At 42.6% G+C, this 21,976-nt stretch overlaps 1 long non-coding RNA gene across 1 annotated transcript in view; it reads right to left on the minus strand.

Annotated features, from left to right (window-relative positions):
* Positions 1-1,293: 1,293 nt before the first annotated feature.
* LOC143975401 (uncharacterized) overlaps positions 1,294-21,976 on the minus strand; it is a 29,310-nt gene continuing 8,627 nt past the window's right edge. The window contains exon 2 of the long non-coding RNA XR_013272377.1: positions 1,294-1,580. This is a non-coding gene — a long non-coding RNA (uncharacterized LOC143975401). The remainder of the gene's footprint in view (positions 1,581-21,976) is intronic.

Consider the following 21,976-nt stretch of genomic DNA (forward strand, 5'->3'; position numbering starts at 1 on the left):
GGAGATAGGGACGGGCCGGTGATTGTGACCCCTGTAACCCCTTATGCTATGCCCATGTATATATATATATATATATATATATATATATATATATATATATATATATATATACACACACATAAACATGGCTGGGGGGCATGGTCACTGTCTTGGGGGGGTCTGATCGAGGTAGAAGAAAGTCAATAGTCTTTCTCCTTCTCCCAGGATTCTCTCTTCTCTCCCCAATTCTCCACCTCTGATATGGTGAATCTGGGAGGTGAATTCTGACACTGATCACCAGTGAAGTGCTGAGTTTCGCAGCTTCAAAAAGTGGCCGTTTCTGTATCAGTCAATGACAGCTTCTCTGTGTGTGGAGATCATTGGGGAGAACATGTTCTCCCCAATCATCTCTGTTTCATAAACTGTTAATGGACTGAGATCAGTGGCGATCCCCGGGATCGCCACTGTTCACAGTTTCATTAAACAGACACCTTAATCCAGCGATTCTCAACCAGGGTTCCTCCAGAGGTTGCTAGGGGCTCCTTCAGCATTGGGCAATTTCTGCCTCTCAGATAAGTTCCCACTCACACCAGTGATCTTTTTAGCGATCTGTAAGGTGGTAATTCTTCCCAATGACCACAAGTGTAAGGACCATTCTTCCCACTGACCATCACACTAATGTATCATGAGTTGTAGATCTCTAATTTTTATCAGGGGTTCCCCGAGACCAGAGAACTATTTCAAGGGTTCCTCTGTGTTGAATAGGTTGAGAAAGGCTGCCTTAACCACTTACTGAGTATTCAGCTTATTTATCCTTTAATCCTTGCCTATGCTCCATTGTAAGCTGGTGCCACGACTGCTGCCCCAGATTTCCTGATTCCTGATTTCCTTACTTTTGCAGTGCAGAAAATAAAGTTGTATCTCCCTACACTGTGTGCATCAATAAAAAACACAGCCCCATAGCCTAGAATGGCAAGACACTTCCTTGCTTCCCTCTCCTCCTCCTCCTCCTCCCCCTCCCTTCTCCAAACTGCACTTTCCACTGTTCTTTCGTGTGGAGCATGAACTGGGTTCAGAGAAGCAGCACTAAGAGAGCAGGTGCCAGTAGGCAGAGTGAGCATTTGGTATATGTCCCTGATTTGTCAATAGTATGTTTGCTGAAAATCCTTATTAACTGATATGTTCCTATAATATCACCTATGAGTCCAAATGGATTTCAGAAATTGCAGAAATTCAGAATTTTGCTGAGATATGAGTTTGAAAAACACCCCCTAGCTTTTCTAATGGCAGAAAATGGAAAAAGGATGGCCGCACTCCAAAATAATGCCTTTATTGAATAAAGCTTAATCCATACATCAATCAGAGACACGGGTCCAGATGATAACTGACGCGTTTTACACCGCTAAAGGCGCTTAATCATAGCTTTCATAGTGGCAGACTAAGGACAGTAAGGACAGATGATTGCAGCAGATTGTAGCATTTACTACCTGGAATCAGACTGCCCTTAGCTCAGGCATTTGAAGAGTAGGGTGTGCTTAGCTGAGAAAACTCCTCCTCCACTCCAGAAGGTTCCTGGGATGTATGGCATAATTTGCCTAGGCCTGAAAAACAGGAAGTAAGTGAAGAAATGCAAAAGAAAAAGTTTAAAACAAGTAAATATGATATACTTTGCTATCTATTTACTAATGTTAGCAACATAGGGATTAAAAACTGTCAGTGTTGACTGAGAGAGTGAAGTTACACTTTAAGCCATCTTAACTATTTTATATAACTATTACTAATGATTTATAGCTTTACTATATTAAAGAGGAAGTAAACCCTCTCTAATAAAAAAAAAAAAAAAAAAACGCCCTGCAGGACAAAGGCATAATGAGCTAGTATGCATAGCATACTAGCTCATTATTAATTACTTACCTTAGATCGAAGCCCCCAAAGCGACCCTCGTTCACCTCCTCCGTCGCCGCCATGATACCCGGAGTGACTTCTGGGTATCTCTGCTTCGGCGCTGTGACTGTCCGGAGCAGCGATGAGGTCTCTTTGGCGCATGCGCGTGGGAGCCATCAGTGACAGCATGATCGCCTTCACTGTGCCGTAGACATCAGTGCCCGTTTTTAGGAAAATATCTCCTTAACCTACACATATTTCTTGCACCTACAGGTAAACCTTAATCTAGGCTTACCTGTAGGTTAAAGTGGTCTGTAAGGGTTGACAACCACTTTAAAGGGCCAGTCCACCCAAGAGTAAATCATTTATTTAACCACTCAGCTCCAGAAGGTTTACCCCCTTCACGAACACGCCATTTTTTGCGATACGGCACTGTGTTACTTTAAATGACAATTGTGCGGTTCGTGCGGCACTATACCTAAATAAAATGTTTGTCCTTTTTTTCCCACAAATAGAGTTTTGTTTTGGTGGTATTTGGTGTTATTTGCGGTTTTTATTTTTTGCCCTAAAAACAAAAAAAGACGGCCATTAAAAAAAAAAAAAAAATTAAAAAAGAGATATATATATATATATATATATATTTTTTTTTTTTTTTTTTTTTTTTTTTTTTTACTTGTTGCTATAAAACATACCCAATAAAATAGTGTAGAAAATCTAATTTTTTCATCAAATTAGGCCAATATGTATTCTGCTATATATTTTTGGTAAAAAAAATCCCTTTAAGCGTATATTGATTGGTTTGCGCAAACGTTATAGCGTCTACAAACTATGATATTTACATATATATTTTTTTAATTACTAGTAATGGCAACGATCAGCGACTCATAGCAGGACTGCGATATTGCAGTGGACATATCGGATACTTAAAGCAGGAGTTCCGCCGTTTTGTTTTTTTTTAAAAGCCAGCAGCTACAAATACTGCAGCTGCTGACTTTTAAAATAAGGACACTTACGCGCCCAGCGCGCCCGCGATGTCGGCACCCGAAGCCGATCTCTCGATCATCTCTCGGGTGCTGCCGCCGCCATCTTGGGTATGGGAATCAGGAAATGGAGCCTTGCGGCTTCATTTCCGGGTTCCCTACTACGCATGCGCGAGTCGCGCTGCGCAATAAGGATGGTCCCCGCTGTCTCTGGGATCCATGTGTTTCCCAGCAGACAGCGGGGGACCTACGGAAAGGGGCGTAGATTCTGCGGAAAGGGGCGTATATTCTGCAGATATCTATGCCGGAATTGGGTGCAGATACCTGTACTGTACAGGTACCTGCACCCCCTCCCCCTGAAAGGTGCCAATTGTGGCGCCGGAGGGGGGGAGGGTTCCAATGAGCGGAAGCTCCACTTTAGGGTGGAGCTCTGCTTTAACTGACACTTATGACACTTTTTGGGGACCAGTGACAATATTACAGTGATCAGTGCTAAAAAAATTCACTGTCACTATACTAATGACACTTGCAGGGAAATCTAAGGGCTAAATGTGTTCTTAGGGAGTGCTTAATAACTGTGGGGGAGGTGCTTTGACTGGGGGGAAGATAAAGATCGGTGTTCCTGTTTAACAGAAACACAGGATCAGTACATTCCCCTCTCACAGCCTGTCTCCTGTACAATCGATAGTCCCAGCAGACATCGTGTGCGCCAGACCCGCCGATTCGCTCCCAGTGCGAATGCCAGTGGCGAACGTGTCACCCCAGACCCGGATGTGTCAGCTCATGTACTAGGTACATGATCTAGGACAGAGCAGCCGCCCTGCCACAATATATGTGCGTGGGGAGGTCCGCAAGCTGATAAACTTTGAGTCTAAGGGACTGAATCAGCCCCTGGCTCTTAACCACTTAATCCCCTGACCAATTTTCAGCCAAAGGACCAAGCCCCTTTTTGCGATTTGGCACTGCGTCTCTTTTACTGAAAATTGTGCGGTTGTGCGACGCGGCTCCCAAACAAAATTGGCGCCCTTTTTTTCCGACAAATAGAGCTTTCTTTTGATGGTATTTGACCACCTCTGCGGTTTTTATTTTTTGCGCTATAAACAAAAATAGAGCTACAATTTTGAAAAAATGCTATATTTTTTACTCTTTGCTATAATAAATATCCCCAAAGAATATATAAAAAAAATTATTTTTTCCTCAGTTTAGGCCGATACGTATTCTTCTACATATTTGTGGTTAAAAAGTCGCAATTAGCGATTATTGATTGGTTTGCGCAAAAGTTATAGCGTTTACAAAATAGGGGATAGTTTTATAGCATTTTATTTTTATTTTTTTACAAGTAATGGCGGCGATCAGCGATTTTTATTGTGACTGCGACATTATGGTGGACACATCGGACATTTTTGACACATTTTTGGGACCATTGTCATTTATACAGCAATCAGTGCTATTTAAATGCACTGATTCCTGTGTAAATGACACTGGCAGTGAAGGAGTTAACCACTAGGGGGCAGTGTAGGTGTTATGTATGACGCTATGTGTTTTTTTATTGTAGGGGCGTGGCCTGGCATGTGACGTCACTGATCATCTTTCCCTATAAAAGGGAACAGACGATCGGTGACAGCCACAGTAGGAAGCATGAGGAGAGGTTTGTTTACACATACCTCTCCTCGTTCTTCAGCTCTGTGACCCGAACCCGGGACACCAGCGGCGATCGGTTCCGCTGGTCCCGCGGCCACGGTCATGAAGCTCAGGACCTGGTTGGGAGCTCGCCACCGGCGGCGCGCTCCCGCCCCCCGGCTGGGCACATAAAAAGCAACGTACAGGTACCTTAAGTGGTTAATATGTCTTGGATACTGTTTCCTGGAGATGTGGGTGTTCTTGAACACAATTGTGTGTTTCAGAATTTTCTGTTGCATTCCCCATAGTATGAGGGCTGTATTGAAAGTAATGCATAACTATTTTATTAACTCCTTCAGATCCGCGATATAGCCGAATGACTGCTACAGCACCGATCTACTTTGCCGTCAATAGACGCCCTCCCCTTTGCACGCTCCCCGCGCGCCCCCTGCAGAGCGCGAGTGATCACCGAGTCAATGAGACCACCGCCCCCTTACCACGTGATCAGCTGTCAGACAATGACAGCTGATCACGTGATGTAAACAGAAGATCAGTAATTGTTTTTTTTTTTCTCCTCACGCTAACAGCGTGAGATCACTGGCTTCAGTGCAAGGGACTTCGGACCCAAAGAGGAAGAGGCGAAGCCTCATCTGTGCCCACCAGTACTGCCTTCCAGTGCCCCCTGCCAGTGCCCACACAGTGCCACGAATCAGTGCTTAAGTGCTAGCAATTAGTGCCACCTATCAATGCCCATGAGTGCCACCTATCAATGCCCACCAGTGGTGCCAATCAGTGCATCATCAGTGCCACCTAGCAGTGCTGCCTGTCAATGTCACCAACCAGTGCCGATCAGCGCCCATCACTGCCACTCATCAGTGCCCATCACTGCCACCCATCAGTGCCACCTATCAATGCCCTTCAGTGCTGCCCATCAGTGCCACCCATCAGTGTCACCTCAGTGCCCACCAATGCCACCTATCAGTGCCCACCAGAGCCACCTCATCAGTGCCACCCATTAGTGCCCATCAGTGCTGCCTATTAGTGCCCATCGGTGCCACCTTATCAGTGCACATCAATGCAGTCTATCAGTGCCCAACAGTGTAGCCTCATCAGCATACATCAATGAAGGAAAAAAATTACCTGTTTGCAAAATTTATTAACAAAATATAAAACGGTTTTGTACTTTTTTTTTCAGTCTTTTTAAAAAAAAATTAACAAAAAATAAAAAAACTCAGAGGTGATCAAATATCACCAAAAAAAAGTTCTATTTGTGGGGAAAAAATGATAAAAATTTCATTTGGGTGCATCGTTGTATGACCGCACAATTGTCGTTCAAAGAGTGACAGCGCTAAAAGCTGAAAATTGGTCTGGGCAGGAGGGGGGTTTAGGTACAAGTGGTTAAGTGACATGGGTTGTTCAAATCTCACATATTGGTAGAGCAAATCTTCCTCTGTAGTAACTCTTCTTCTTTTTCAATGCAGGTGAATATTGGATTCCAAGCAGAAGCAATATGCTGTCATTGAGTTCTTCAAGAAGGAGGGGTGCAGGATGTCCAATATCCTCAGCCAGCTACAGAATGTTTACAGAGATGACACCATTGAGAAGAGCAAAGTCTTGTCATTGGCTGCTCTCGTCAATGCTATAATTTCCATAAACATTTTGTAGCCATCTGTGGATGTCAGACAGCCCGCAACCCTCCTTCATGAAGAACTCAATGACAGCACATTGCTTCTGCTTGGAATCCATTATTCACCTGCATTGAAAAAGAAGAAGAGTCACTATAGAAGAAGATTTACTCGAGCAATGTGTGAGTTTTGAGTGACTTATGGAAGTTAAAAAAAAGTTATGCCCACTTTTGCTTTGCTTTCTGTACAGCCCTTGTATAATATATACAAAATCCAGCAGGTAGAGTGGGAACATCGGGTGATGTCCACAGCTGATGTGTAAATCCAGGAACACAAAAGCATATATCTTATCAGACAGATACAATAGATTATCCAATGGTTTAACTCATCACTATACACCAAAAACTGAAACATCAGCTTTGTGAGGAGAGAATACATTGATCCCTTCAAATCAATCCTTGCCCTAAAGAACGTGAAAAGTGAAAGCTCTAGGTCAAGCTAAATCAGATGCCTATAAACCTACCTGTATGTACCAATTTTGAACAATAAGAGAAATTTCCTTGAAATAAAAAAAAGAAAAGTTCTACTCTTTAGAGGATGTCATTTTTTTTCGTGGACTGGCTATGGTGTATTTAGGGTAGTTTTTTTTTGTGTGTTGTGTATTTTTAGTTTTTTAGTATATTTTATTGTTATTTATGTGCGGTCTCTATTTTATTTTACTTTTATTTTACTGTTTATTTGTTTTTTATTTCTGTGCAAAAAATGCCTGAGTACAGGTATACCCCACTTTTCAGTACTCAATGGGGTTTATTTACTAAAGCTGGAAAGTGCAAAATCAGGCTCACTTCTGCATAGAAACCAATGAGCTTCCAGGTTTTATTACCAAAGCTAAACCGGTTCCCAACCGGCGCGCGCCGATGTACATCGGCAGAATGGCACGGGCAGGCATATTGGCGTACAGGTACATCCAATCTTCAATGCCGTCCTGCCATCGCAAGCGCGCCATGGGCATACCCACGATCGTCTCACGGGACGGCTGAATGGAGGAAATGCCGTGTAAACAGCATTTCCCCGTTCTGCCTAGCAACTAGTGACGCTGATCTCTGCTCCATGTGATTGGAGCAGAGATCAGTGTTCACTAAATGAAAGCCCAGCCCCCCACAGTTAGTAACACACCCCTAGGAACACTTAAAGGGGTTGTAAAGGTGCGTTTTTTATTTTCTACATAGGTTCCTCTAAGCTAGTGCATTGTTGGTTCACTTACCTTTTCCTTCGATTTCCCTTCTAAATCTTTTTTTTCTTTGTCTGAATATCTCACTTCCTGTTTCTCCTCAGTAAACTTCTCACCATCATCCGAGCTGGTGGTTAGTCAGCCAGAACAGCTTACTGAATGGCTTACTGAGGAGGAACAGGAAGTGAGAAATTCAGACAAAGAAAACAAAGAAAAAAAACATTTATAAGGGAAATCGAAGGAAAAGGTAAGTGAACCAACAATGCACTAGCTTATAGGAACCTATTTAGAAAATAAAAAACGAACCTTTACAACCCCTTTAACCCCTACACTGCCACCCACTGGTTAACCCCTTCACTGCCAGTGTCATTTACACAGGAATCACTGCATTTATATAGCACTGATTGCTGTATAACTGACAATGGTCCCAAAAATGTGTCCAAAATGTCCGATGTGTCCGCCGCAATGTCGCAGTCACAATAAAAATCGTTGATCGCCGCCATTACTAGTAAAAAAAAATTATTAATAAAAATGCCATAAAACTATCCCCTATTTTGTAAAGGCTATAACTTTTGCGCAAACCAATCAATAATCGCTTATTGCGATTTTTTTACCAAAAATATGTAGAAGAATACGTATCGACCTAAACTGAGGGAAAAAAATGATTTTTTTTATATTTTTGGGGGATATTTATTATGACAAAAAGTAAAAAATAATGCTTTTTTTTTTTAAATTGTCGCTCTATTTTTGTTTATAGCGCAAAAAATAAAAACCGCAGGGGTGATCAAATACCACCAAAAGAAAGCTCTATTTGTGGGAAAAAAAAGGACGTCACATTTGTTTGGGAGCCACGTCGCACGACCGCGCAATTGTCAGTTAAAGCGATGCAGTGCCGAATCGCAAAAAGTGGTCTGGTCTTTGACCAGAAAAATGGTCCGGTCTGTAAGTGGTTAATTGAACAAGCTGGGGTTAGAAGCTCATTGGTTTCTATGCAGAAGTGAGCCTGATTTTGCACTTTCTAGCTTTAGTAAATAAACCCCATTGTGTACTTAAAAGTGGGGTATGCTTGTAGCTATTTTTTTGTAGGTACAAGAACAGGTCAGGATATTTAAAGGACCCTTATGAGCCATTTAACCAATTAAAGACTGGGCCTCTTTTTCAGACTCTGTGTTTACAAGTTAAAAACAAGGTTTTTTTTGCTAGAAAATTACTTAGAACCCCCAAACATTATATATATTTTTTTAACACCCTAGAGAATAAAATGGTGGTCATTGCGATTCACACCGTATTTGGGCAGCGGTCTTAAAAGCACACTTTTTTTGGAAAAAATTCCCTTTTTTGAATAAAAAAATAAGACAACAGTAAAGTTAGCCCAATTTTTTTTGATATAATTACGCCGAGTAAATTGATACCCAACATGTCACGCTTCAAAATTGTGCCCGCTCGTGGAATGCCGTCAAACTTTTACCCTTAAAAATCTCCATAGGCGACGTTGAAAAAATTCTACAGGTTGCATTAGTTACAGAGATGGTCTAGGGCTAGAATGATTTCTCTCGCTCTAACGATTGCGGCAATACCTCACATGTGTGGTTTGACCACCGTTTTCATATGCGGGGGCTACTCACTTATATGTTCGCTTCTGCGCACAAGCTAATCAGGACTGGGCACTTTAAAAAAAAAAAATCTTATTTATTGTACTTGATTTTATTTATTTTTTCACTGTTTTAAAAAGAAAATTTAATTGGGTCACTTTTATTCCTATTACAATAGAAAATAGCATGAGAGGTCCTCTTAAATATGAGACCTGGGGTCAAAAAGCCCTCAGATCTCATATTTGGACTTAAAGAGAAGCTGCACCTTAACAAAAAATATTAAAAGTCAGCAGCTACAAATACTGCAGCTGCTGACTTTTAATAAATGGACACTTACTTGTCCTAGGGTCCAGCGAAGTCGGCAGCAGATGACGAGCAATCGCTCATCTCTCAGCTGCCCCCGCCGCCATCCTCTGTCAGGGAATCGGGAAGTGAAGCGTTGCCGCTTCACTGCCCTGTTCCCTACTGCACATGCGCGAGATGCGCTGCACGTCTCCACTGGCCCCCGCTGTGTCCTGGGAACTGTTTGTTTCCCAGAACACAACAGGGGGGGGGGGCATCTGCGGCTAGCAGTGGCTAGCTTGACCCGGAAGTGGGTGCAGATACCTGGATTATACAGGTATCTGCACCCCCCCCCCCCCCCCCTGAAAGGTGCCAATTGTGGCACCAGAGGGGGGGAGGGTTCCGATGAGCGGACCTTCCACTTTAGGGTGGAGGTCCGCTTTAAATGTAAAAAGAATAAAATAAATTTGTCATTTAAAAAAATGACAACAGAAAAACGCCCTTTAAGACGTATGGGCGGAAGTGATGTTTTGATGTCGCTTCCACCCTGCTATAGTATGGAGATGGGATGGCTCCTCTCCCGCCACCGATAACAGTGATCTTGTGACGAATCCGCTGCAGAGGCCACCATTATCTTAAACAGGACCACCAGCTCAAAAGATGGATACCTTGGTTGTGGCAGCAGCTGCTGCCGTTACCAAGATATCCATCTTTAAACTGCTGACGTATATGTACAAGAGCCGGTCGGCAGGTAAAAACAACAACAACAAAAAATCCCGTTAATTTTACCTTCTTCATTAACTCCACTGTATTTTACCAAAATTTTAAAATTTCAATGAAGTATCCTGATTTTTGCTGAAATTTTGGGGAAGTGAATACTCTCAATTTCATTCATCCCTATCTAGACCCAGAAATGAGGAGCAAAAAAAAAATTAACCACTTAGTCACCATACTGATTATGTTTCTCCTGAATATTTGCATACAGTCCTGTCTGCCCTGTAGAGAATTACACAATACAGGAGTCTAAACAATCAGAAATCCAGGTCCGTATTCGTATGATTCTCCACAGACTGGACAAATCTACATTAACGGTTTATCTGCTTTGCAAATTTACTTACCCATCAGCGCCCTGCAAGCTCAGTATGAAATCACAAAATGTTACCCATATTTATTACATGGAACATTTACTCAGAACATTTATCAATAAGAGAAGTGATATGCTTGTATTTTCCAGATTCCTACACTTCATCTATTCAAAAGAAATTTCACTAGCACTATTTTTATTTTAAACTAGCTGAATTCTTTTCATGACATGATTCTCAGAAAATCTCCAGCTCTTTTTCATAAAAAAAAAAAAAAATTGCACGTATAAAAAGATGTATCTCTGTGCTGTGGTGGGGCGGTAGCTGACACAGATAAGTAATATACCAAACTTATAAATAATCGTAACAAAAAGCATGCAGTGCCAAAAGTAAATGAACAAAACATAGATAGGAAGTAAAAACATCAAAAAAGGCAAAAAAAAAAAAAAACGTGAAAACCAAATACAGTAAAACCTTGGTTTGAGAGTAACTTGGTTTGAGAGCGTTTTGCAAGATAAGCAAAATTTTTTAATACATTTTTACTTGATATACAAGCAATGTTTTGATATACAAGCAGTGTCATGTCACAACTGAGTATAAAAGAGAAGAGAGGCGCCTCTAAGTGTAGCAATATGGTTACATTTAATGAAGGTACAACATTTAGAAACATATTGCTACACTTAGAGGCGCCTCTCTTCTCTTTTATACTCTGTAGCTCCTGCTGGATTTTGCTTCTAATCCCCTTGTGAAGGCTTTCATTTGTGGATGGACATTTTATGGTCACACAACCTCACATTACTATAATGTTTTTATATGGACTATAAACTAAAGGACCTATGAATAAATGGTTGTGGAACGAATCATCTGAGTTTCCATGATTTCATATGGGAAAATTTGCTTTGACATACAAGTGCTTTGGATTACAAGCATGTTTCTGGAACAAATTATGCTTGCAATCTAAGGTTTTACTGTACATGTATTAACATATGTATACAGTTTCAGTATTGCTGGAGGAAAAACGTGTATAAGAACACCTGCAAAAATTGGCATAAACGCCAAAGAATTCAATATATATATATATATATATATATATATATATATATATATATATATATATATATGTATAAAAGAGCTTTGTTTAATTATGTTAAGACTTCAAAGCAATCCTTCCAGCAAAAAGTATATAGATTACTTATTAGACATTTATTGACAGTAATAATTCTCACATAAGGCTACTCATGTATGTGTACATGAGAATGTGAAATGACGGTAAAAAATGGGAAAAGTACCGGAACAGATGCTAAAAATGCAGGCTTAATGAAAATACAATACAAAACAGTGTGTATGACACGGATTCTATATGGATGTAAACACATCCATATATGTGAACGTGTGTGAAAACACACACACATCTCTATGTGTGTGATGTGACGAATGCCTTCTAGAAAAATCTATTTTATCTTGTAGTAAAAAAAATCTGTTTTATCTTATGGTAAAAAAAGGGGAAAGGGACTGACACACGCACACATGATGCATAGCATGAGAAAACAATTGTTGCTATTTACGAGCAAACAATCGCATACTATGAAACTTTTTTTTTTTTGGTGTGTTAGAGAGGCTGATGTTATTGTATATAAAGTAAAAGAAAAGGAAGAAGATAGAAGTGGTAATGAACATGGGTGTTGTCACTCATGATAATGAGTGACATCCCACTCAAAATTCATATCCGCTGGTATTCTGGTGTTCCATATTGGAGAAAATGCAATAAAACTCACATTTACATAAAACCGATAGGTAACACTATTTTCTCTACACCTTGGATGGCTAAACTGGAGACATCTTTCTGATGTATGTTGTTCCAGTGTCTGTATCTTTATGTATGTCATATAGATGGTCTTGAAATCGATCACGCGACCTGCGTGTCGTTTTGACCTACATACTGTATGTGGCATGATATATAGATTTAAATGCACAGTCCCATGATCGAATCAGTAATATCAACTTATTGGTGAAAACACAATAGTTCAGTGCAAAGATGTGCAAAAAATTTGGTGGTGACTTGAGAAGTGAAGAGGTGATCCAGTACAGTGCTCCAGAGTCATCCACCGCACCCCTGTGAAATGGACACTCACCAGAAAAGTTGGCTGCCAATACAGCAGCAAACACGCACTCAGTGTAGATCCACCATGTGTTGTGGGGAAGGCTGTTCAGAACTTGCTCCATCCACATGTAACTGTAGTAAAATAGCTCACCGGGAGCCAGGTGAAGTATCCATAGTGCAGTATTTATTGGAATTGTATGCTAAAAGGCAAAATAAAATGAATCATAAAAACATATGACAATGGGTGACGCTGGCGACCCGGTATTGGACAGTGGCCTGGCGTCAGGGATAGTGCCTCCTCTCTGACGCGTTTCATCCAATAGGAAGTTATCAAGGGGAGGAGACAATAGTGCTGACGACATGTCACTGTCCGATACTGGGTCGGCAGTGGAACCCATTGTCATGTTTTTATGATTCATTTTATTTGGGCTTTTAACATACAATTCCAATAAATACTACACTATAGAGACTTCATTTGGCTCCCATGAGCTATATTTACTACAGTTACATGTGTATGGTGCGAGTTGCCTTCCCCACAACACATGGTGGATCTACACTGAGTTTTGTGTTTGCTGCTGTAATGGCAGCCAACTTTTCTGGTCATTGTCCATATCACAGGGGTGTGGTGGATGATTCTGGAGCATTGTACTGGATCACCTCTTCACTTTTCAAGTAACCACCAAATTTTTGTGCACATCTTTGCACTGAACTATTGTATTTTCACCAATAAGTTTATATTACTGATCCTATCATGGGATTGTGCATTTAGATCTATATTGTTCACTACATTGGTTTTTTATTGTTGATTTCCATCCACAAGCTTGGACCTATATTTTTATTTTTTTTTCACTTTAGCATTTTCTTGGACTTTATTTCAATGTGCTGTCCATTTATAACACAGTATTTTCATCTCATCGCTGTTCATTTACTTTTGGCGCTACACACTTTTTATTAAAATTCCACCATGCTGATTATTCATTTTTGAATAAAAATGTATGGTTTAAAAAATTGCACGTATGCATTTTTCATATAGTTCATATATATGCAATATGCAGTGCATCGGCCAAAAAAAAGTAATGTTTATTATTTTGTCCGTCAATGCACGGTATTGGGGCTTTAGATAAAATTAGAAAGGCATGTCAGTGCATCTTAAAACGCATCAAAAACTAACATCGAAAATGCCCCTCACCTCACATTTGTGCAAATACCAAATAAGGGGCAGGAAAATACATTATGCTACTTCTCCTGAGTATGGCGATAACACATGTGTGAGACTTTTACGCAGCCTGGCCACATACAGAGGCCCAACATGCACGTGCTGTCAGGTGTTCTGGAGCATAAATTACACATCTAATTTCCTGACTAACTCTTAGGGCTCTTTCACACGGGGCGGATCCATGATGATCTGCCCTGTAGACACCCGCTTGCTCAGTGGGGATCGCTCCGTCGATCCCCGCTGAGCAGGAAAATGACAGGTCCGTCTCTGCATACTGTGCAGGGACGGACCTGTCAGAGCGCCGCTCTCCCCTATGGGCAGAGTCCGTTGTCACCCGATCCGATCCGCAGACGAATGGAAAAGTAGCTTTTTCCTCCATCACACTTTTTCGGATCAGAGCGGGTCAGATGTCAGCGGACATGTCACCGCTGACATCCGACCGTTCAGGTTCGCCTAAAAAACTGACAGGCGGACCTGAATGGATTGTTCGTCTGAAAGAGGCCTTACATTTTTGAAGGCCCTGGAGCACCAGGACAATGGAAACACCCCAAAAATGACCCCATTTTGGAAAGTAAACACCCCAACGTATAATCTATGAGCCATAATGAGTCTTTTGAACATGTCATTTTTTTCTACAAATTTTTGTAATATGTGGAAAGAAAATGAAAACGCATTTTTTTTTTTAACACAAAGATGTCCATTTATATAATATTTCAAACACATAGCATGTATATACCAAAAATGACACCCCAAAATAGATTCTCCTACTCCTCCTCAGTAGGGCGATACCACATGTGGGAAACTTGCACAGCCTAGCCACATACAGAGGCTGAGTAAGGCTGGGTATGGCTGAGCACAACTGGGTATGGCTGTGCATGGCTGGGTATGGCTCAGTATGGCTGGGTATTGCTGAGTATGGCTGGGTATCGCTGAGTATGGCTGAACATGGCTGGGTACAGCTTGGTATGACTGAGCATGGCTAAATACGGCTGGGTTCGGCTGAGTATGGTTGGGTATCTCAGAGTATGGCTGAGCATGGCTGGGTACATCTCGGTATGGCTGAGTATGACTGAATATGGCTGGGTGTGGCTGAATATTGCTGGGTTTCACCGAGTATGGCTGAGCATGGCTGGGTACAGCTCAGTATGGCTGAGTATGGCTGGGTACGGCTGAGTATGACTGCATACGACTGAGTATGGCTGAGTATGGCTGGGGGTGGATGGGATAGCTGAGCAGGATGGATGGGCGTGGATGGCAGGATGGCTGAGCGTGGATGGCGGGATGGATGAGTGTGGATGTCAGGATGGATGAGCGTGGATGGCGCGATGGCTGAGCGTGGATGGGGCGGGATGTCTGAGCATGGATGGCAGGATGGCTGAGTATGGATGGCGGGATGGATGAGTGTGGATGGCAGGATGGATGAGCGTGGATGGATGAGCCTGGATGGCGGGATGGATGAGCCTGGATGGCGGAGTGTGGATGGGGGGATGGCTGAGCGTGGCTGGATGAGTGTGGATGGCGGGATGGCTGAGTGTGGATGTTATACAGAGGGATGGCTGGATTTGTCACTGAGCAGCACTGTGGGCACTACACATCAAGCAAACAGCACTGCTGCATCCGATCTCACACTGCACGGAGAAGGGAGAGAGGAACCGGTTTGTTTACATGTGATCGCTCCGTAATTTGACGGAGCGATCACGTGGTAAATGGCCGCTGTCATCGGCAATTTACTGTGATCCATGATGCACTGGGTCCTCTGGACCCGGCGGTCACGGATACTCCCATGTGCTCACCCCAGGGGGCGCGCTTTATCGCGATTCTGAGAGGACGTCATAGTACACCCTCCTAGAGTTATCAGACCACCCTGTAGCCGTAATTCGGCTATGGGCCGGTTGTTAAGTGGTTAATCACTTCAGCCCCAGAAGGATTTGCCCCCTTCCTGACCAGACCATTTTTTGAGATACGGCACTGCATCAATTTAACTGACAATTACGCAGTCGTGCGACATTGGACCCACACAAAATGTATGTTCTTTTATCCCCACAAATAGAGCTCTCTTTTGGTGGTATTTCATCACCTCTGCAGTTTTTAATTTTTGCGCTATAAACAAAGAAATAGCAACAATTTTGAAAAAAAAATTTCCTTAGTTTAGGCTGATATGTATTCTTCTACATATTTTTGTTTAAAAAAAATCACAGTAAGTGTATATTCATCGGTTTACACAAAAGTTATAGCCTCTACAAAATAGGGGATAGATTTATGTAATTTTTATTTTATTATTATTATTTTTTTACTAGTAATGTCGGTTATTTGCAATTTTTATCAGTCGGATTGGAAACTTTTGACACTATTTTGGGACCATTGACGTTTATACAGCGATCAGAGCTAAAAATAGCCATTGATTACTGTATAAATGACACTGGCAGGGAAGGGGTTAACACTAGGAGGCGATCAAGGGGTTAACTGTGTTCCCTATGTGTGTTATAACTTTAGGGGGGATGGAACTGACTAGGGGAGGAGAGAGATCAGTGTTCATACTTAGTATGTACACACAATCTCTCTCCTCTTTCCTGAGAAAATGGGGATCTGTGTGTTTACACACACAGATCCCGATTCTCGCTCTGTCACGAGCGATCGTGGATGCCTGGCGGGCATCGTGCCCACCGGGCCCATGCATTGGCTTCGGGGACCTGTCCCTGCTGGGACCTCTTAAAGGAAGGAAGGAATTGAAGGGGACAAAAATAAAGAAAAAATAATATAGTGTATATAACTGCGACACAAGCAAGACAGAAGTACAGTTAAATCAAACTTGTTTATTATTAATAATAATAATATTAATAATAAAAAGGTAAACATAGTCAAAACATAGCAAGAGTTCAGGAACCGTGACAGATAGTCAGACAAAAGGTCAGGGAGCCAGAGATGAGCATAGTAGAACAGCAAGCAGGATCTGAAGCCAGAAGGAATGTCAGCCAAGCAATTTTTTAACAGGATATCAGCAACAGATGAGTCACTGTGTAGAGAAAGGAGCTGGCAAATAGCCGACGGCAAAGTGGCCAGCTTTGAGAAGGAAGGGCTGAGCCTAGTCCTGACGGTACCCCCTCCTCAATGACCCTTCCCCTTCGGAGGACCACCATGCTTGAGGGGAAATGTCTATGGAAATCACGGCGGAGGACAGGGGCATGTATGTTTGAGGATGAGAAGCAAAAGCGTTCCTCCCGACCGTACCCATTCCAATGCACCAGGTACTGCATGCACCCACGAAACCTACGGGAGTCAAGAATGAACTGTACTTCATACTCCTCATGGTTCTCAACCTGTACAGGGTGAGGAAAGGCACCGAGGTGGTAAAGCAGTTGCAGACCAAAGGTTTTAATAAGGAGACATGAATTACATAAATACATTTGAGATATGCATATTAGAAGGAAAGTCTAATGCATAAGCCACTGGGTTAATCCTGCAAAGAATACGGAAAAGCCCAATAAACCAAGGTGCGAACTTCAGAGAGGGAACACAAAGTCAGAGGTTGCGAGATAACAGCCAGACCCTGTCCACAACCTGGTAGGAAGGCACAGGCAGGCGTCTGCGGTCAGCATGGAATCTGTATCTATCATTAGCATGTCGCAAAGAATCCTGGATTTGTGCCCAAGTGGAACGAAGAGCAGGGAGATGCTCCTCTAATGCAGGGATACTCTGCAGAACAAACTAGTCAGGCAACATGGAAGGTTGGAAACCATAGTTCGCCATAAACGGGGACAATCGGGAAGCAGAATTCAAGGCACTATTGTGAGCAAACTGCACCCACGGTAAGAGGTCTGACAATTTGTTATGATGGTCAGAAATATAGCAACGTAGGAATTGCTCCAAGGACTGATTGGCTTGTTCTGCGGCCCCATTAGACTACGGGTGATTCTCAGAGGAGAAATCAAGCTGAATTCCCAACTGTGCACAAAAGGCTCACCAGAACCGGGACACAAACTGACTATTCCTGTCCATGACAATCACCTTGAGTAGCCCAAGTAAGCAAAAAATCTCCCGAGCAAAAATGGAGGCCAGTTCCTTAGAAGTGGGCAACTTCTTAAGTGGAATACAATGGGACATTTTTGAGAACCGGTCAACCACCATAAGGATAGCTGTGTTGCCCTGGGAGTTGGATAACTCCACAATGAAATCCATAGACAGGTGGGTCCAGGGCCTCTCTCCATTGGGTATGGATTGTAGGAGGCCCACTGGAAGGTGGCATGGAGTCTTACTCTGAGCACACACTGAACAGGCAGCTATGAAGGCAGTTACATCAGCACGTAGACTAGGCCACCAGAATTGTTGGGAAATGGCCCAAAAGAGTTGATTCTTCCCAGGGTGGACAGCAGCCTTAAGAGAATGGTATGTCTGGAGCATGGCAGTATGGAGACTCTCTGGGACAGTGGTCACAAGGTTTCTCAGGAGGAGCATGGACCTAAGCGGCAAGAATTTTGTCACCCAAAGGAGAAGTGAGAGTGGTGCGAACCGTAGCCAGAATACGATCAGGAGGAATAACAGGAACCAGAACTGACTCCAACTTGGAAGTGGAGGAAAATTGTTGTGACAAAGCATCAGCCCTTCTTAGTACCGGGTAAGAATGAGACAATGTAATTGAGACTAGACAAGAAAAGAGCCCATCGTGTCCTTCTGTTCTTGGAGGGAGGTGTTTAGCCTCAGATAAGAATGTGAGATCCTTATGGTCAGTAAGAATAAGAACCGGTACAATGGTACCTTCGAGGAGATGTCTCCCTTCTTTCAGGGCTAAAATGATCACTAATAGCTCTCTCAGGAGCAGAAACAAAGGCAGCCTTGAGACTCTCAAAGGCCTTAATGAACTCCAGAGACCAACTTTGTAGGTTACCATCCTTTCTGGTCATATCACTCAGGAGCTTGACCAGAGATGAGAAGGTACAAATAAACTTCCGATAGTTGGCAAAGCCAAGAAAATGCTTCAGAGGACATAAACCCACGGGTCGGGGCCACTGTAGGACTGCTGGAAGTTTCTCTGGGTCCATCGAAAACCAGCAGTGGAAATGACATAGCCCAGGAAATTAACTTGTTCACGATGAAATTCACACTTCTCCAATTTACAATAGAGATTGTTCTTTCTTAGTTTCTGAAGCACAAAACAGACATCTGTGTGGTGGCTCTCCAGGGACTTGGAAAATATGAAGATATCGTAGAGATAAACCACCATACATAACTGCAACAAATCTCGGAGGACATCATTAATAAATTCCTGGAAAACTGGAGACAAATGTACAGGAGGCTTCTGCAAGCGCTCCTTAAAAGGAAGTCTTTATCTCGGTCTGGAGTCAATGAGGATGGAAAACGTGATCAACTTCTCCAGCTCCGTGAGAATATCTCGGGCTGCTATCTCATCCTTGAAGGCATCCGAGAGACTATGAGAAAAAGCAGCCATGAGGGCCTCATTGTTTCAAGCAACCTCTGCTGCCAGAGTACGGAATTCAATGGCGTAATTGGCAACAGTTCTTGTACACTGTTTGATGGACATGAGGCACTTGGCAACAGAAGCAGAGCATGTGGGAACATCAAATACCCTTTTAAAAGAAGCCACAAACTGAGGGTAACTCAAGACAACAGGTTTTTGCATCTCCCATAGAGGGTTTGCCCAGGCCAAGGCTCTCTCAGAAAGCAAAGATATCACAAAACCTACTTTGCTTCTGTCTGTGGGAAACGCCTGGGACAGCATCTCAAAGTATATCTCAACCTGGTTGAGAAACCCTCTGCATTGGACTGGATCACCCCTAAATTGCTGGGGAAGTGGAGCGAAACCAGACATACCTCTTATAGAGGTAATACATGAGTCTGCACAGAAACAGCAGGGACGGAGCAGCAGCAGGGATGGCCTGTGACACAGGTTGTACTAGAGCAGCCACAGTGGGAGATTCCAGGTGAGCCGTGCAACTCAGGAACGTTTGTAACTCCATGGCAAACTGATCCATGCAGTGATCCTGCTCATTTGGTCTGGAAAAAAATTATCCAACAAGTGGATTGCCTGCATCTTCTGAATTCATGGCCTTCACCTACTGTCAGAAACCATGAATCAGACTGAGACAGAAGTACAGTTATCAATCACACTTGTTTAATAATAATAATAATAAAAAGGTAAACAGAATAAACTTAGTCAAAACATAGCCAGAGTTCAGGAACTGGAACAGATAGCCAGCCAAGCCAAAACATCAGGGAGCCAGAGATGAGTGTAGTAGTACAGCAAGCAGGATCTGAAGCCAGAAGGAATGTCAGCCAATCAAGTCTTTAACAGGAACACAGGAGAGTGTCTCTAGAGATGTGACCAAGGCGAAGTCAGAGATCTCCTGGGCTGGACGGCTTAAGTAGGCAGGACTGATAAGCAGGATATCATCAACAGGTGAGTCACTGTGGAGAGAAAGGAGCTGGCAATTAGCCGACAGCTGAGCGGTCAGCTTTGAGAAGGAAGGACTGAGCCCAGCCCTGACAAAGCCATATTGTAATTGAATGCTATTCAAAATTACCTTTCCTTTTCAATCTGCAGCCGCTGTAATTTTCTGTAAAATTAAATGTGATATGGGAACCTGCAGGCCTTCTGTACACAGTACGTATACAGAACTTCCCCAGAAATATAATTTCCTGCTTGTGTGATTGGCTCACCAGTTTCCCCAAAAGTTTGCACTAAGATAAAAGTCAGATTTTAGGCACTCTCTGCAACAAAAAAAATAATTGTATTTGAGATACCCTGAAGGGTTAATCACTTCTAAAGGGATGCTGACCCTGCAACTTTCCTCATTTGAACACTGCAAGCGCATCAGCAGATTAATAATGAAAAAGTCACTCCCAGTCAGATTCACGTTGCACATTGACATAATCAAAAAGACAGCTTTTTCTTTAGAGCAGAAACAGGTAGGAATCTGCAAGTTTGTTAACCACTTAAGCCCCGGAAGGATTTACCCCCTTCCTGACCAAAGCACTTTTTGCGATTCGGCACTGCGTCGATTTAACTGACAATTGCGCGATCATGCGACGTGGCTGCAAAACAAAATTGACGTTCTTTTTTTCCCACAATTTTGAAAAAAACACATTCTTTTTTACTTTTTGCTATAATAAATATCCCCCAAAAATATACAAAAAAAATTTTTTTTTCCTCACTTTAGGCCAATACGTATTCTTCTACATATTTTTGGTTAAAAAAATCGCAATAAGTGTTTATTGATTGGTTTGCGCAAAAGTTATAGCGTCTACAAAATAGGGGATAGTTTATGGCATTTTTATTAATATTTTTTTTTTTTACTAGTAATGGCGGCGATCAGTGATTTTTATCGTGACTGCGACATTATTGCGGACACGTCGTACAATTTTGACACATTTTTGGGATCATTGGCATTAATACAGAAATCAATGCTATAAAATTGCATTAATTATTGTAAAAATGTCACTGGCAGTGAAGGGGTTAACCACTAGGGGGCAGGGAGAGGTTAGGTGTGTCCTGGGGGAGTGTTTCTAACTGTCTGGGGGATGGGCTATCAGTGACACGACACTGATCGCTGCTCCCGATAACAGGGAGCAGGCGATCGGTGTCCTGTCACTAGGAAGCAAGGGCAGATGCAGTTTGCATCCTCATCTCCCCATTCTTCAGCTCCGTGACATGATCGCGAGTATCCCAGCAGCGATCGAGTCCGCGGCAGTGTTGCCAACCGTCAGTATTTTTACTAGCAGTCAGTAAAAAACAGACAATTTTGTCCTGCCAGTAAATGCCAGTAAAAGGAAAAATTTGCCAGTAAAAAATATGGCTGTGATGTTCAGCTCAGCCCAGAGCTGGCCGAGACCATCCAAGTCCCTTCTACAGTGTGTTCGGGCAGCTCTGGTGGAGGCGGTGCCCGAGTATGTCGTGTGATGTCATGCTGCAAGGGAGCCAAGCAGAGCGGCCAGAGGCTCGTGTGTGGGTCTGCAGGGGAGGAGTTGGGCAGGTCAGGAGCAGGACTGTCAGTGCTGTTTAGACTGTAGAGGACTGAAGGGAGCAAATTCATGTGTGTGCCTTCCTATTCCAATTTCTTGCCACCCTGAGTCCTGTCCCTGAGCTACTTACTATATTGAAAAATAAGTAAGAAATATGTTTTTTGCCCTAATATCTACCTTAAATCACATTGCTAATTGCATATTGTACTTGTTTGTAGCCTAAATACTAAAATTTGCACTTAAAACTGTAATTTTGTAACTTTTGGAAATGCCAGTAAAAACTTGTCTGTGCCAGGAAATTTTGGGTGTCATGTTAGTAAATTTTAATCTGGTAGGTTGGCAACACTGGTCCGCGGGTCCCACGGTCATGGAGCTCACGGCAGGCGCACGCGTAAACGGCGGAAAATTCA

Source organism: Lithobates pipiens, unplaced genomic scaffold, assembly GCF_037356315.1.
Source record: "Lithobates pipiens isolate NorthernLeopardFrog02 unplaced genomic scaffold, aLitPip1_a1.2 Scaffold_13, whole genome shotgun sequence".
In the NCBI taxonomy this organism is placed as follows: Eukaryota; Metazoa; Chordata; class Amphibia; order Anura; family Ranidae; genus Lithobates; species Lithobates pipiens.